The 18,276-nt window shown below is 28.5% G+C and overlaps 1 long non-coding RNA gene and 1 pseudogene across 1 annotated transcript; one reads left to right on the top strand and one right to left on the bottom strand.

The window, feature by feature from the left end:
* Nucleotides 1-3,540: 3,540 nt before the first annotated feature.
* LOC148206653 (aspartic proteinase CDR1 pseudogene) lies at nt 3,541-4,964 on the bottom strand (annotated as a pseudogene).
* Nucleotides 4,965-12,854: 7,890 nt separating this feature from the next.
* Nucleotides 12,855-15,362, top strand: LOC124835275 (uncharacterized). The gene is made up of 3 exons (XR_007028552.2): nt 12,855-13,179; nt 13,631-13,798; nt 14,981-15,362. It is a non-coding gene; the product is annotated as an uncharacterized LOC124835275 (long non-coding RNA).
* Nucleotides 15,363-18,276: the final 2,914 nt, after the last annotated feature.

Raw genomic sequence — 18,276 nt, 5'->3', positions numbered from 1 at the left:
TATCACTCGATTTTGTTTTTCATTAACGATACATATTACGTTTTTAATTTCAGATATGATACACGGTACGCTAAATTTATATATATAACACAATTTTTATTACATTCAATGTCTTTTGAGATGTTTTTATAAAAAAAAAAAGTTTAGAATTCGCTTCACAAATAAACGAATTTTGTGAATAGATTTATACTTTTAATTTAGAGTATTTTTATTTTTAACTTTAAAACTCTCCACTTTTTCTCTTTTCTTTTCTCTCATTTGTTCTTTTTCCCCTTTTAGTTCTTCTTTTTTTTTTTTCTCTTCGTGGCATTCCACCATCACAATATTTATTGGACCACAAACACTACAATATCCTTTATATAGCAGACACTCAGCTAATATACTATTATGGTTTTGATTACATTTGTATAGTTATATATATTGGTTTGGTTTGTGTATTGATCTGGAAAAGCTAGGGAGTAGAAAATCATTGAGGCCTATTGAAAATCATTGATGTCTTCAACGGATTTTAAAAACCGTGGAAGCCTTCAACAAATTTCAAAAATCGATGAGACCTTCAACAATTTTCGAAATACGTTGAAGGAATCAACGATTCTCAAAACCCGTTAAGGCTTTCAACATTTTTTGAAAATTGTTGAGTCCTTTAACAGTTTTCGAAACTCGTTGAACAAATTTGAATTTTTTAATTCTAAAATATGTATTAATTTATGGTGTTTATTTATTTATTTTGTTGTTTTTTAAGATTATGTTCATAGAGAATCATTCAATAAATTGTCATGTCCATTGCAATGCAAACTTTTCTTCCTAGTTTTATGTACAAATTGAAAAATCAATCAAGTACTAATGGTTAAGAGGTCCGTGAAAATCAACAACATCAACCACAATATCATTTTCAAGATGAAAATGATTACCATAATTATTAATAGTAGTCATGTTTAGAATTTGTACGACTCTCTATTACACAATCTATAACTTCTTTATAACATTATTTAGTCGTGTAAACCATGTTTAAGTATTAATGTAAAATGTTTGTTTGCAAAATAATTATATATTTTTTAATTTTCTTTATGTTTACATTTATATTCAAATCATTCGTAAATAATAATAAATTTGATCATAGATTTATAATTAATTATTTATTTATGTTAAAATAATATTTTAAAATATATTTTTTACAAGACAATTTTTAATTTTGAAACAATGAAATGCTTATGCTATTCTCATAAAAAAAATATTTATTTTTTATATTCAAAATTTTAGTTGCATCATTTAGTCAATATATTATTTTTAAATAACTAGAGAAAAGGAATATCAGTTTACTATCAAGAATTAGTCAATATATTACTTTTAAATAACTAAGAGAAAATAATACCATTTACTGTAAAAAATGAGTATCATTTATTGTAAACATAAACATCTATTTAAATAAATAAAAAAATTAAGTATTTATTTTTTTTAAAAAATAAGTATCCATTTAAAAAAAAATTAAGTATCCTTTAACGTATCTTCATGAAACATATATTTGTGTAGATGAGGATTTTCTTTCTCAATCAAAACTAGAAACGGTATAAAACATATTATTTTTAATATGGGTACTAATTAATAGAAGTTATGTTAATCAATATTAATTTATTACTTGATATATAACGTTCATTTTAAGATAAATATATTTACTTTCTTTCTTAAAACTTTCATAATTTAAGTTTAATACTTAATTTGATATATGTTTATTTTTATTTTAATTCAAGTAAATCTTAAATTTAACATATTAATTTCAAGTACTATAAAAATAATTTAATTAATTAAAAAAGATTCAAATGAAAAAATTGAATCAAAATTAAAAATTGTAGAAAAATAAAATATTTTGCTCTAAAATAAAAACCAACATTAATATAATAGATAAATTAAATTCACATTTAATTTATTAAATAAAATATAATGCATATATAATAAAATTAGCAAGTTTCTCATTTAATATGAATTACAACTACTAATAAGTTAGTTAATAACTTATTTCACTACAAAAATACTTTGTTCTATCGATCAATACGTGCTTGATTAAGTAATAAGTAACTTATTTTATAAACTTATAGTTACAAGCTACTTTAGTTAGCTTTTCAGCTAGAAAATACTTTAACTACTTTATCAATCACAAACTATTTTGAGCGTCTTATACAAGATTAACAAATCCGTTATTATTTGAATAACTTATACCTAGTTTGACCAATACGAAATTATTTATAAATAACTTGAAATAACTATTTTACATTTTTAATTGATAAACTACTTTAACTGGTTTATAAACTACAAGCTACATAATTAATTTGATTAGCTTACAAATTATAAATTACTTTAGTGCATTTGTTAAAATTAATAAATTAGTTATTAGCTTATTATTATACAAATTTATTAGTTAGTTTGACCAATATAAAATATTTAATAAATATTTTGAAATATATTTTTATTTTAGAAGTTTGTAACTTATAAATTAGGCTTAAAAGATTAAATATATTTTTATTTCGCCCACATTAATACAAAATTAAAATTGATCTTTATTTTAATATTTGAAACAAAATCTTTATTGACATATTAAATAATATTTCATACTAACATTTAAATTATTTACATTGATATATTTCAATTTAATCAATCGAAAACATTATTTAAAAGATAAATAGCAATGTTGGTTTAAGAGAACTATACCAATTTATTTTTAAAGTTTAAAAATAAAAATATATCAAAGTTTACGACAGTGACAAATTTTAGTTTCATATTTAAGTTTTGAGACTATAAATATATTTAATTTTTTTTATTACTATCTTTTGATTTTATTGCATTATTTTTATTGTTCTTTTTTTTTCTAATTTTATCTACTTTTTAATTTTTATATAATCCAAATTAAAAAGATATTCAATATTATAAATTAAAGTTATACAAAATTAAAATTGTAAAAATAAATTAAATCTAAGAATGGTTCAAATTGAGAAATAATTTTTTTATTTCAAAAATAAATAAAATTTAATTTTGATCGATATTTATTTCACAATTCATCTAAATAAAATTACTTGTTCAGATATAACTTGTAAAAAGTAAACATCAATACTTAAAGTTTAATAATCTTTTCGTCTAAAAAAACCCAAATTTCATTTATTAATAAAAATTATGCAGTTATTTATCCTATTCTATCAGTTTAGTTTACCAAACATTGTCAATAACTTTGATTATCAACCTAAACCATATAAACTAGAAACTTATCATCTACTAGCTTATTAGCTAACTTTGCCAAACAAACCCTTGAAATCACTTATAACTCATCTAATTCCTTTAATTATTTTCATTTATATTTTAACATATTTTCTTATACTGCTTAAAACTAATGTTTTATTATAAGATTATATAGAAAAATCACATACATTAAAAGTTATAAAAAAAAACTTTAATGTAACAATAGTTTAAGCCATAATAAATAAAAAATTAATTATAAAAATAAATACAAATTAGTTTCAATAAATGCTCATTAAAAAAAACTTGAAACAACCCAGCACATAAAAGCAACCGTTAGTTCTGTAATAATACTATTCATTATGATTTATTTCTGATTGAAGAAACATAAATTAGTGTTTCATAATTATAACTTGCTACAATCAGTAGGTTTAATGGACAAAGTGCGAGACTCAAGGTCATATCCTATTAAGAAATTGGTCTGAGCCAAGTTTCCTAAGAGAGCTAATTCGTACTGTGTAACCATGGCTAAACATATCACATCCTTCTTCACCATAGAGAATGTATTAACTGCCGGCAAATTCACCTCTCCTCCTTCAAAATGTGCTGTGATAATGGGGAGTTTCATATTTTTGTCACTGCTTTCATAACAATGGTCAAAAGTACCGGTAGGGTCACGCACCCTTTTAGCCCTAATTACTTTGCTTAAAGCATGTACCAAACCATTATAAACATCAGATGGCAAAAGAGTATAAGTCGTTCCAGTATCAATCAACATATTTCCTTTGGTAACATTACCCTTGGGTGCAAATTCAATCCTCTCTTTCCCTACACTCAAGGCTTCCAACGTGACTGAAAAGCCACCAAGATTATTAAGAGGAGTTGTAACGACTCCAGGACCAGAAACCAAAGAACTGTTTCCAAAATTAATCTTGCTGGTGGAGTTCTCATTCATCACTGTATTGGGAATCAGACAATAGGAGAATTTCTTCCCACCAGATGAATAGGGTCCCAATTGAGAAATCAGTGAAAGGTTGCCACCACCAAGGCCAATTATGCCTGATCCTGACGCATCAAATATGCCACCAGTATCGTGAGCACAACCAAATGTAACATTTGGAAGAGAAATTGGGTTGCTGATGCCTATGGTTACTGTTTCAAAAGCAAGGTTTCCCGCAGTATGAGAACCATCTGCATAAGCACAACTGTAACCACATGTTTTCTTATCAGGACACTGTGTTCTTGGTAAACCTAGTATTTGGCTACAAAGTGTAGGTAGGCATGGTATTGCTTGGTATGATTTGGAACGACTAGGGTTAAAGAGAGGGATAGTTTGATTGTAGCATTGTCTGCATGGCAAACATTGTGTCCATACGAGGTCACTACCTGTGTCAGCTATGCCAATTACTTCAACAGGTGGTGTTCCGATGAAAATCTTCATGAGATACTCTCCACCACCAGGTTTCATAGGGGCCTGTAGGTTGCTGCCATGGTTAAGGCTATCAGCAACAGCTTTGAGATGGTTGATGCGTTTGAATGAGCGTTGGAAAGCATTGTGCAACCGATCAAAGTGGGTGATTGAAGGGTCGTAGAAGGGAGATAAAGGGGAATCCCGGTGAATGAGAAAATCAGTAGTGGCTTGAGAGAAGATTATGAAATCAAGGGTTCCTAAGAGACTTAGGGCAAAGCAAAGGGCTTTTGATTTGGGGCTGATAGCCATCTTTGGCAAAGTAAATTATACTTCTCTTGCTGCTGAATTTATAAAGACAAGGAGTGTGAGAAATCCATGACTGGAATCTCAAAAGGGTGTTATTTGATTTTAATTTGGTAACTCTGACTTTTTAAAATTAAGGCACATTTTGGCTGAGAAAATAATATAAAGAATATCTCTTTATGTATGTATCTACTTTTAAATTTACAAAATCATAATTTTAAGGATCAATATAATATTAAATTAGATACTAATTTGTCTTAAAATTATGGTTATGGAATAATTTGAGTTTTTTTTACACTAAGATGAAATAAGATTTTCTATTTTCTTTGGGTTTGATTATCTTATACTATCTCTGAACTAAAAACAAATTTACAAAAATAATTCGTCCATCCCCATCATAAATGGAAAAAAAATTTGATATTATCAAATATCCAATGTTAAAGAGATATTCATTTTTTCTTGTGAATATTAAATATAAAAAATAAATTTTAATTATACAAATATCAAATAATAATTATAGAAAAGAGTAAAAAAATATTAAATATATGTAACTTTGAGATAAGTTAGGCGATAAATAAAAGTTAATATAGGTATTTTAGATAATCCACTAAATTATAAAGGTGTTATAATAAATTTAAATTGAGATATTTATGAGGCTGAGGAAGAATACTAGGAGGTGGTATGAGAATGGGAGAATATGTATATTGCCTATAAAAGTCTCAACCATCAAAATCAAGTCAAATTTAATTATTTTCGAGAAGTTCAAGTTTTATTTATTTTTGTCTAAATAAATAATAAGGAAAATAGAATTCATATGTATTTTAATAAAAAGATATTAATAAAAAAATGGATGTGAAAATTAACTTAAAATTTTTAATGAATATTTCTTCGGAACTCTACATTATTGTTAAAAAATAAACAATTATTATTAAATTATTCATAATTATGGTTTGAATCCTTCATAAATTTGAAAACTATTGATTAAGTTTCTATTAAATTTTGACATCAAGTTATCAAAAAAATTTAAAACTTTTCAACTTTTCAATTGAATTTTGACAGTTAGATGTTTTTATTAAATATTAGTTTTAAACCTGTGCCATATTTGTCTATTGTTTATTGAAAGAGATTTAGAAAAAAATAATAATAAATATTGTTAAGTTTATAATTAACTTTTAATAAGATCAATTATTTATAAGTTTAAAAAGTTATATATTTATAAAAATATAAAAATATAAAGGATAAAACATGTGAAAAAAAATAGAGTAAACTTTCTAAAAATATTTAAGACATACATAAATGTGTGAATTAAACTTGCTAAAAGTACAAATCAATATGCATGAAAAAACTAGTTTAATGTGTATTATTCAACTTGTCTAATTAGTGTATTGACAAAATTTGTCTAATATGTGATATTAGACTTATTTATATATTATTTTAATTTGTTTTCTTATATTATTCTAATTAATATATGAAAAGACTCGTCTAATGTATATTATTGACTCATCTAATTCATACATCGACACACTCGTTTAATATATTGTTAGATCTATCTAAATAAAATTATTTGTTTAGATAAAAAAAACCTAACTTGTAAAAAGTACTTAAAGTTTAATTAGAATTTAAATACTTTAAAGAAAAATATATAGTTACATACAAATTTTTTCGTCTAAAAAACCCAAAATTCATTTATTAATTAAATTTATGTGTACATACATATCGTTTTACATTTTCCAACAAGTAGACATATTCAATAACTTGGATTATCAACCTAAATCTTATAAACTAGAAACTTATCATATACTAGCTAACTTATTATCTATTTTTGTCAAACAATTAAATCACCGATGAGCTTATCTAATTTTACTTCTTTTCTATTATATTTTAACATATTTTCTTATATACTCCTTAAAACCATTGTTTTATTATAAGATTACATAGAAAAACAAAATACATTAAATACCTATCCAAAGAAAGAAACTTAATGTAACAATAGTTTAAACGCTATTAAATAAAAATATATAAATACATATTATAATTTCAATAAATACTCATTAAAACACCTTTAAACAACCCATCACATAAAACCAAAAGTTAAGTTTTGTAATAGTAATATTCATTATGATTTATTTCTCATTGAAGAAAAATAAATAAGTGTTTCTTTATAACTGCCTACCGTCAGTGGGTTTAAAGGACAAAGTGAGAGACTTAATGTCATATCCTATTAAGAAATTGGTTTGAGTTAGTGCTGTCAAAATGAGTTCAAATTTGTGAGTCAACTTCGTGAATCAATTTAGCCTATCACGAGTTTGGATCGGGTTAGATTTGAAAAAAATGTTATTTTTTATACGGACCAATTTTTAACTCAGCTCACTTAGAACTTGGCTCACCCGGATTGAACCAGTGGTGAGCTGTGTTAGCTTACCAACCCACCTAATTTAACTTAATTATTTATTACTTTATGTTTCAATATTATTAGTTAACATCTTTTTTATTATGTTGTAGATAGGGATAAAGAAAAAGATGTTTCAAGAGAAAAAAATATTATAGATTTATCCATTCAAGACTCTAATATTATAAATGGATAAGTGACACAAAAATGATCAATTTTATAAACTTATTTGTTCGCCTTTTGTGTTTATTTTTCGGCTATTGGATTTATGGTACTTTTTTTTTATTTTGATTTGTCTTTGAAATTTAACATAATTTTAAAGTGAAATTTATTTATATTCAAATTAAAAAAAATGTAATTATTTTTATATTTGAGAAAAAGAATGTAATTAAGTAAGCGAGTAAGCCAACTTATTTAACCCACCAATCTGTGGTAGGTTGGACTGGGTTCAAATTTTTTTGCCTCACTAATAAGTGAGCCATGTTGAGTTGACTTACCATGTGACCAATCCATGGTAGACTGAGTCAGATTACCTGTTTTCACAACACTAAAAAACGTGGTAGCTCACCAAGAAAAAATCAATTGCAAGGTATATAATTGTATATGCTTCTGTAATAGGTATAACTATGTTTTCATGTCATTGTATTTTTACTTTATTCTCATTTCTAGGTATAAACACATTGTTATCGTCTCTTAGTAATAAAGTAGGTTTTGGATCTTCTGCAACAACTCAGAAAATTATGCTCACAAATTTATTAAATAATTTTTTCATCTACATTGAAATAGATATAAATAACATTTTATATAAAAATATTAATTAAATATTTTTTATAAACAACAAAAATCAGTAAAAAGTTTACATCATTAAATATTTAATGAGATGTTTACTTTCTTCACTATAATATTAAATATTAGGTTTAATTGCTTCCTTTGTCCCCAGTTTGGTTGAATTGTGTCAAATTCATCCTCATTTTTAAAAAAGTTTCATTGTCGTCCTCACGTGGTGTAAAAGTGTCAATTGAATCCAAACATAGAAAAAATTTGTGTCAATGTAGTCATCTCCGTTAAATACACACTAACGGTGTTAAGTGACTGATTATTTGGCACTAACGTGGCAAATGAGTCACAGTAGTGGTAATGACGTGTGCACAAACTCTGGCCATGTGTTCCCCTCTTCTTCTGATACTTCCTCTTCTTCTTCTTCTCTTTTTTCTCCAGGGTACGAATATGCTTCCTCAATTTGAGAGTGAAACCAGAAGGCGTGTTGCTCTTGTCACGCATGTAGATAGTAGAATGCAATCTCACGCCACTCTCCATGAGCAGTAGAACCTTCTCGCTCTCCCCAGATTCCGAAACTCCACTACTGTTCATCAGCTTAAACACGTAGGTCTGCAGAGAAGGAAAATGGAATCAAATCGAATTGAGGAAAGTGAAAGAACGAAAAATGAAAAGGGAGGAGCTACCTTCGGAGAAAGATCGTAGACGTTGGAGCACCGCATTCCAATGAAGCGCCGGAGGCATTTAACCTCGGCGGCTACATCGGCGGTGTTCATTCGCACCTTCACCATCTTGTGTTAGGGTTTTGATAAATTAGTGCGAGGGGGTAGAAGAAGAAAAGAATATAATTTTATAGTGTGTTTTGATTTAATTAATTAGAATGGTTTTGGAGAAGAAGAAGAGGGAAGAGCATGAATGTATATTCTGTTCTGTATTTGGTTGCAGGGAGAGGAAGAGAGACAAGGGGAGGCTTTTAGTCTTACACTTTTAATTTTTGGTGGGTTTTGCTTCCCTCCCTCACTCCCTTCCAAGCCAATGCTCGGACAACACTAATTCCAAATGCGTCGCCGTCTTCCCTTCTTCTTCGGCCGCCTCCGCCATGTACTTCTCCCCAATACCACCAATCCCCTGCGGCCAATTTCAGTTTTTCCTATCCTGCACCCACCTCTCTCTTCCCCTCGTCGTTTCTCCTCTTCCACCCTCTCCAGAGACGATGGCGTCTCCCTCTGCTGTCAGATGTGGATCGACAACTTCCGCCACCCCGACCGCGTCGTCACCTCCATCTCCCCCCTCCTCCGCCGCTTCGACCTCTGGCTCCTCGCCTACCAGAAAGTCGCCACCGACGACACGGGCTCCTACGTCCCCCGCTCCTCCATCTCCACCTCCACCCTCCAGGACCTTCTCGCCCTTCGCAACGCCGTCCTCGACGAAAAATTCAAGTGGGGCGCCAGACTCAAGTTCTTCGTGAAATCCCCGCGAGACAAAACCGTTGCTGCTTATTTGTGGTATATAAAGGCTGATTTTAGTGTTTTGTTAGATGGGATGAAAGTGGGGTTGGTGATCAATGCTGTCATGAGGGATGTTAGGGATAAATTGATTGTTGATTTGATTAAAGACGCTCTGGTTACGCCGGTGGTTGTGACTACCCTGGAGAAAAAAGAGAAGAAGAAGAAGAGGAAGTATCAGAAGAAGAGGGGAACACTTCATGGCCAGAGTTTGTGCACACGTCATTACCACTACTGTGACTCATTTGCCACGTTAGTGCCAAATAATCAGCCACTTAACACCGTTAGTGTGTATTTAACGGAGATGACTACATTGACACAAATTTTTTCTATGTTTGGATTCAATTGACACTTTTACACCATGTGAGGACGACAATGAAACTTTTTAAAAAATGAGGATGAATTTGACACAATTCAACCAAACTGGGGACAAAGGAAGCAATTAAACCTAAATATTAAAATTTTATAATTATATAAATATAAAATGATATTTGGATAAAAGTCTAATAAATATAGAAAATATTAAATATTCGACTTTGAGATAAATTGTAAAATAAATAAAAGTTAATATAAACTTTTTAAATTACTTATTAAATAAAATATGTTTTAGTAATTAAAATGAAAACATATATGTGGAAAGATACTGGATATGAGAGATGTGCACATTTTTATTTATATCTCATACTTAGTGGGCAAAATAATTGATCTATATTAAACTATAGTTGTACTATATCATACTTAAAAAAAACTAATCTATTTTTACTAAAAATTAAATATACTATTTTGTAGTTCAGCTTTGAACTCAAATGATTTTAAGTTTAGTTAACTGTTTCAGAAGTATATGGATGGTCTTTCTGTAACACTCTCGTCTCCAATTATTCTTAAATTGTGAACCAGAGAAAGTTCAAGTACCTATAAAATATGAATACTTAATACTTTTTTCTATTATCTATAAATATGTGTTCAAGATTATTATTATGTATACATTATGTATAAATTAAAAATTGTATTATATATATAAATATATAAAGAACTATAAAATTTTATTTGTATTGCATATTTTATTTAATCTCAATAATTATAATTTTGAATTATTACTCGCAATCTAATTTTTATCTATAATCTTAGATTTTTTTATGTTTTACTTTCTTAATAGATATTGGTTCCAAATCATTTAGGTTTTTAATATAAGAATATAAATTGTTCTGATTATTTAATCATTATCCATTATCTATTATTTAATTTCATAATTTTTATTTTGTTTTATTATATTGAAGAGATATTTTATTTTTATCATTTAATCTCATAAATAATTTATATGATTTATATAAAGTCTTATAAAGTCTAAAAATATATAATTTTTAGTAAAAGACAAAAACAAAGAATAATATTTAACTCAAAATAAAATATCTGCAATAAAAACTACTTGGAAAATTTGAACAGAAAAACAAGAAATCTTGTAATAAGTTCTTCTAACCAACAAACTCAACACTTACAAGAAAGTATTATTCTTTTAACAAAAGCAAACACTGTTTTACCTTGATACAGTGCATTAAGTAGTTCAGTTATTAGTTAATTAGTTAATTAATATAAATTTAATTTTTTAAAATTAAACAAATAATAGTTCAGTAATTTTTAGTTTATTAAAATTACAATTAACTATAGTTTAGTATTATTTAGTTAGGCATGACCAACTCTACTCATACTCAAGGTAAAAAAATCGAACAGTATTTGTATTTATATATCTGTATTTTGTGAATGTAAAAATTGTTGATCAAAGCTGAGATGAACTCAAATACTATTTACGACAATAAATTTATTTGTCATTAATTGCATTATGTAGTGGAAATACAGTGTTTCATTTTATTGTGTTTAAATAAATAATTAGAAAAAATGAATTAATAATTTTAATAAAGAACTATTATAAAATGTTAATAAATAAGATGAATGTGAAATATTAAATTAAATTTTTTAATGAATATTTCTTCAGAATTATACATTGTTTATTATAAAAAATAAACAATTAGAATATATTAGTTTGAAAAAACAAATTAATATCTTTTGATAGAATAGTAAAAAATTATTTCTTCTTAATTATTTCTTTATTTTTCAAAATAATAATTAATGTTAGTTTGCATATATATATATATATATATATATATATATATATATATATATATATATATATATATATATATATATATATATATATATCAATATATTTTGATAACGTAGGAATAAAATTTTAACAATAATAAATACAATACATTAACTTTATAAATTTAATAAATACTTCTTTAATTATACATTTTTGTTTGCAATATATATTAAGGTTAGTTAACGAATTCAAAAATTGATTTATGGGGAATAAAACCTTTATTTTAGGAAATTTGCAATATATATTTAGCATACATATAACTCATTATAAACCCAAAAATATTAATAAAAAAGTGGTAGCATCTCATTCTATCAAAGTAGATGGCCAGTGTTATACAAACTTGTCCTAGGTTATGAGTAGGCTACCTTTTAAGAAACAAAAATAATTTGAAACAGGTATCATTAACAAAGTATTCTAACGACACAATGTCCATGAAGCATAAACACTCCTTTTGCTTGAGAAATGTTTTTCTTAGACCAATCCTGACCCGATTTCTGATAAAAAAAAAGTATTGTCAGCTCAAACATTTGAGCCAACACCTACAAATGGATGGATATTTCATACACTAACATTAAAAAAGAAACTTTTTTTAAACATTCAAAAAGTCACCTTAAAATATAATATAAATCTCAAAAAATGAATGCTAAAATGTTGTTTCATGACATATATAGAAAGAAAAAAAAATGTATAACTTATCAAGTTCTTTTGAGGAAGCGAAAAAACCTTTCTTGAAAAATATGATTCATCTTTTTTTATTCTTTGTAAAGAAAGAAAGTGCATACTTTGTAAATGGGACCTCAATATATTTTTGAAAGTTATAGTATGACAAAATACGAAAGACCTTACCTCATACGAAAGTTATAGTATGACAAAGAATCACTCTGCTAATCACTAGTCGTGCCAACGAGCACTAGGCGATCAATTTTGTGCATCCTAGAGAAAAAAAATTACAATAAAGATTGTGATGACAAATGAAATATTTAAAAATGAGTTGAAGAGAAAAAAAAATATAAGTTTTGTAGCGAAAAGAATAAGAGTTAAAAATGGTTATATTTGTAATTAATTATGTACTAACAAAATTAGTTATACAATTAATCTTCTTCCACCCTTTTCATTTCAAGATCCATCATTCACTATCCTCTCCCAAACCTTGCTTCTTTCCACACCCTTCTTGTGCACTGCTGCTTCAGAACCCGACCCCATCACTTTCGGTGATGTGGGGGGTTGAAGAGTAGGAAGAGTCCTTAGTTGAGGATGGGGTGTGCGTAGAGGTGATGAAACTGGACAAGAACTCGTGCAGAATCGAATCGAGAATTTCCATTGAAGCTTCTCTGTCTTCCATTTGAAACATCTTGACTGATTACGAGAAGTTGGCTGATTTCAAAAGGGTGACAATTATGCCCGTCTTTTGCAGGTTCCTCTCTATCACGAGTTGTGCTCCAAATAGGGTTCTTAAAGTTTGATTTTTTTTTTTTGGAAATTAGTTGCATTTTTTTGGCTGTTTGTTTCACGCTGCATTGTGCTGATTTGATTAATCTCAAATAAGGTGCTAAGGTTGTTTTAGGCTTGCTTTCATTTTCTGAATGAAAAATTTGGAGATGTAATTAGAATATCTCTTTATGTTCTTGTTGAAATTTATTTGTATTGGCCAACTTTTTATACAAAGAGTCAAACTTTTTATAAGATTACATTGTTGCAAGGCCAACCACGGTTTTACCTAATTTACTCCTCTGAGTTGCAACCTTAAATTAGTCTCATTGTATGTTTTATATTACTGTTACCCGAACTAAAAATTGACATCATTTGAAGTATTTTCTTACCTAATGACTTGAACTATATTTGTTATTGTTACATTACCTGAACAGATTGGACAGCAAAATATAACATTTGGAGTAAAATTCAATGCTAAAGGAATTGTAGATTGTTATGAGAAAGAATTGGAGACTCTTCCTTCTGGTATTAAGCGTGAAATTGAATTCAAGAGAAGATTGAAGGAAATTTTCAACTCTGAAGGAAAATGGTCTATTTTTCAGGTAGGAATTAATATGTTCCCTTGATTTCAGAATTCTTCTGGATCCAGGATAATATATATCACATCAATTTGCATATTGTGAGGCACTTTAACATAATTATTTTTCAAAGGTCAAACCTTTTTTTTGTTATATTCTTTTGTTTATTTTTTTTCTTTCTTGAATTCTCTTTCTTTCTTTCGTTCTTTCTTGTTTATGTGTTTCCCTTCCTGCTTTCATGATTTTTCATTTTCTTTCATAATTGTTGGGTTTGAACTAACTCAAATTGGGGTGGTTCCTAGTATTAGAGTTAATTAAGTTTCTCATGACTTAGCTAAGTTCGTGATGTATATAAAATCAGTCCATGTGTACTACTTTTTTACAAGATTTTTTATTCAGTGAATTTATATGAACATAGGCAGGACTCAAGACAATGATTGTGTAAATTTTCATCCACATTGCCGCAGCATGGTTTATCTGTTATTCACACAGTTATCTGGTTCTTTACTATCAAATGGGCTATATAAAACTGGCATGTGTAGTAACTCATGCGTGGTATTTGAAACGTCTTGTGATTTGATAAAAATTTTTATTGTACAGATTCCAAATGAGAAACTGTCATTTCATTTAATTGGGATGCCCTGAATCTGACATGTCTATTGTACATGATCTTAATTGGATATAATATGAATTATGTTGATCAAGTTCTGTTGAAGTTTTAGTCATTATTTGAATTAAAGGCTATTTGTTTTGCAAAACAATCGGTTTTCAGATGTGAGTGTTTACTGATGCAAACTAAGGTAATTGTTTGGACACTAGAAGGTCTACAATTGGTTTTTGTGTCTTCCTTGATAACTATCTGTATTCTTAGAAATTTATCAAATGGGGCATTATGTCAAATCTTTAACTCAATCAAAATATTATGATTTTATCCTCAATAGCTTGAGAAGTAATATATATATATATATATATATATATATATATATATATATATATATATATATATATTTTAAAGTTTTTGCTGATATATTTATGCTCTTTTATGATAATAAATTTTTATTCTCTTAGTTTCCAATATCTTCCTTAATAAGTAGTTTAAGCATATAGATATTGATTGTCATTTTATTAGTGAATTAGGCTACAATTAACTACTAACCTTGATTAATGTCAAAACTCAACCTGAATTAATTGTTGTGTTTACAAAAGCTCTTCATGTAGAAAGAACAGAGGAGAAAATGATCAAGAAGGATAGAAAGGGAGAGAGTGGAGAAGGCCTTGCAATATTCTTACAGAGACCAAAGGATCAATGGTGTCACAAGTGTTCATGGGCTATGTTTTCTCACTTCCTTTCTTCTCTTACTTATCCATAATCTTTTACAACCCCGTACAAGATCAAAAATTCAAATCTTGCAAGTTTTCAAACTTTCATAGAGGATTAAGTGTCTTTTTTGTTTATAAGATATAAGTAGCTATTACTATTGCATCTGCATGTTTCAGGATTAGATTAGTGCTCTTAGAAAGTCAATATCTTCACATATGTATGTATAACAATAACAATATATTTACATCTGTATGTATTTTTTTGTTATATTGTCTTGTTTATTTTTTTTCTTTCTTGAATTCTTTTTCTTTCTTCCATTCTTTCTTGTTTATGTGTTTACCTTCCTGCTTTCATGATTTTTCATTTTCTTTCATAATTGATTCTTGTTTCTTTTCTTTCTTAATTTTTTGGTTACTTTATTTTCTCCCTTTCTCGGTTTTTTTCTTTTATTGATTTCTTGATTGTTTCCTTCCTTTCTCTTTTTTCCCCTTATCTTTCATTCTCGCTTTCTTCTTTTTTATTTTATTTCTTTTGTTCTTTAATTATTTTTCTTTATTTTTTTAATGTTTACTTCACTCCTTTCATCCCTTCTAACATTTTCACTAATTAAATCCTAGGTAAACCCTAGATAACACATAAAGAAATAGTAAGTACCTTAAACCACAAACCCTAATTCTAATCATAAACCATAATTCTAACCATAATCCCTAACACCAAACCGTACACTACACCCTAAGACTAACCCTTAACCCTAAATCCTAATCCTAAACACTAACCTTAACCCTAACACTAAATCCAAAATCCTAACCCTAAACCTTAAGACTAACCCTAAACCTTAAACCCTAAGCCCGAAACCCTAATCCCTAAATCGCAATCCATAAACCCTAATCCCTAAACCATAATCCATAAACCCTAATACCCAAACCATAATCCTTAAACCCTAATCCCTAAACCGTAATTCGTAAACCATAATCCATAAACCGTAATCCCTAAACCCTCAGCCCTAAACCATAAACCCTCAGCCCTAAACCATAAACCCAAGCCCACAACCCACAACCCCCAACCCCTAGCCCCAACGACAAGCCCCTAATCCTCAACCCTAAACCCTAACCTTGACCTTAAACCATAACCCTAACTCTAAACCCTTACATTAAATTCTAACCCTAAACCCTCACCCTAACCTTAACTCTACCTAACCATAACCCTAACCCTGAACCTAAATCTTAACCCTAATCCTAACCCTAAACCATAACTCCATTGATAAACCCTAACCCTAAATCATAGCCCTAACGCTAAGCCCTAACCCTAAACTCTAAACATGAGCGTAACGTTAACCCTAACTCTAAACTCAAACCCTAAACCATAAAATCTTATCCCTAAACCTTAAATCAGAAACCCTAGTTCTAACCCTAAACCCTAAACCCTTAACCCTTAACCCTAATCCCTGAACCATAAACCCCTAACCATAAAACCCTAAACTCTAAACTCTATGCTCGACCCTCCACCCTCCTCCCTCGTCCCTAGACCCTCTTCCCTGGACCTTGGACCCTGGACCCTGGACCCTAAACCTTAAACCTTAAACCTAACCCTAAACCCTAAACCCTAAACCCTAAACTCTAAACCGTAAACTTTAAACTCTTAACCCTAAACTCTAAACCCTAAACTTTAAACTCTAAACTCTAAACCATCAACCAACAAACCTCAACCCCTAACACTAAACCCTAAATCGTAGATGCAAAAATCTTAACCTTCAACCCTCAATCCTCAACCCTAAACTCTCACCCTAACCCGAACCTTAAACCTAACCCTAAATCCTAACCCTAAATCCTAAACCTTAACCCTAATCCTAACCCTAAACCCTAACCCTAACATTAAACCGTAACCTAACCCTAACGCTAAACCCTAATCCTAAACTCTAAACATAACTCTAACGCTAACCCTAAACCATAGCCCTAAACTCAAAACCTAAACCCTAAACGGTAAAACCTAAACTCCTAACCTTAACCCTAAACCCATCAACCCTAAACCCTAAACCCTAACCCTAACCCTAACCCTAATACCTCACCTTAACCATAACCCTAAACCTTGATTAACTACTAATCTTGATTAATATCAAAACACAACCTGAAATAATTGTTGTGTTCACAAAAGCTCTTCATGTAGAAAGAACAAAGGAGAAAATGAACAAGAAGGATAACAAGGGAGAGAGTGGAGAAGGCGTTGCAATATTTTTACAGAGACCAAAAGATAATTGCTGTCACAATTGTTCATGGGCTATGTTTTCTCACTTCCTTTCTTCTCTTACTTATCCTTCAGGATTAGATTAGCGCTGTTAGAAAGCCAATATCTTCACATATGTATGTATAACAATAACAATAATAAATACAATACATTAACTTTATAAATTTAATAAATACTTCTTTAATTATACATTTTTGCAATATATATATTAAGGTTAGTTAACGAATTCAAAAATTGATTTAAGGGGAATAAAACCTTTATTTTAGGAAATTTACCTCTTGATTTCTGATAAATATATCTATTTTTTTAAATATTATTTTGTTTGTCTGATTAATAAAACACCAGGAAATATACATCTGCAAATTGGTATCAAGGATTCTTCCTCAAGCAATTTCATTATTTTATCTCTGTTCTTAAAGTTAAAATTTCATTCTTATACTTAAAGAGGCATAAAACTTTTTTTCTCATCTTCATTTTCATTGGTGACAAGTATATTCGTATATGTAGGAAACATATAACTCATTGTAAACCCAAAAATAACATTAAAAAATAATTTTTTTTTAAACACTCAAAAAGTCATCTTAAAATATAATATAAATCTCAAAAAATGAATGCTAAAATGTTGTTTCATGACATATATAGAAAGAGAAAAAAATGTGTAACTTATCAAGTTCTTTTGAGGAAGCGAAAAAACCTTTCTTGAAAAATATGATTCATCTTTTTTTATTCTTTGTAAAGAAAGAAAGTGCATACCTTGTAAATGGGACCTCAATATATTTTTGAAAGTTATAGTATAACAAAATAGGAAAGACCTTACCTCATGCATAATTTCAGTTTCTTTCAATAACTCCGACAAAGAATCACTCTGCTAATCACTAGTCGTGCCAACGAGCACTAGGCGATCAATTTTGTGCATCCTAGAGAAAAAAAATTACAATAA

This window comes from Vigna umbellata, chromosome 1 (assembly GCF_029865625.1).
Source record: "Vigna umbellata cultivar VRB3 chromosome 1, Vumbellata_1.0, whole genome shotgun sequence".
Taxonomy (NCBI): domain Eukaryota; kingdom Viridiplantae; phylum Streptophyta; class Magnoliopsida; order Fabales; family Fabaceae; genus Vigna; species Vigna umbellata.
The sequence above is the reverse complement of the archived record's forward strand: the minus strand, read 5'-3'. Positions and strand labels throughout refer to the sequence as shown.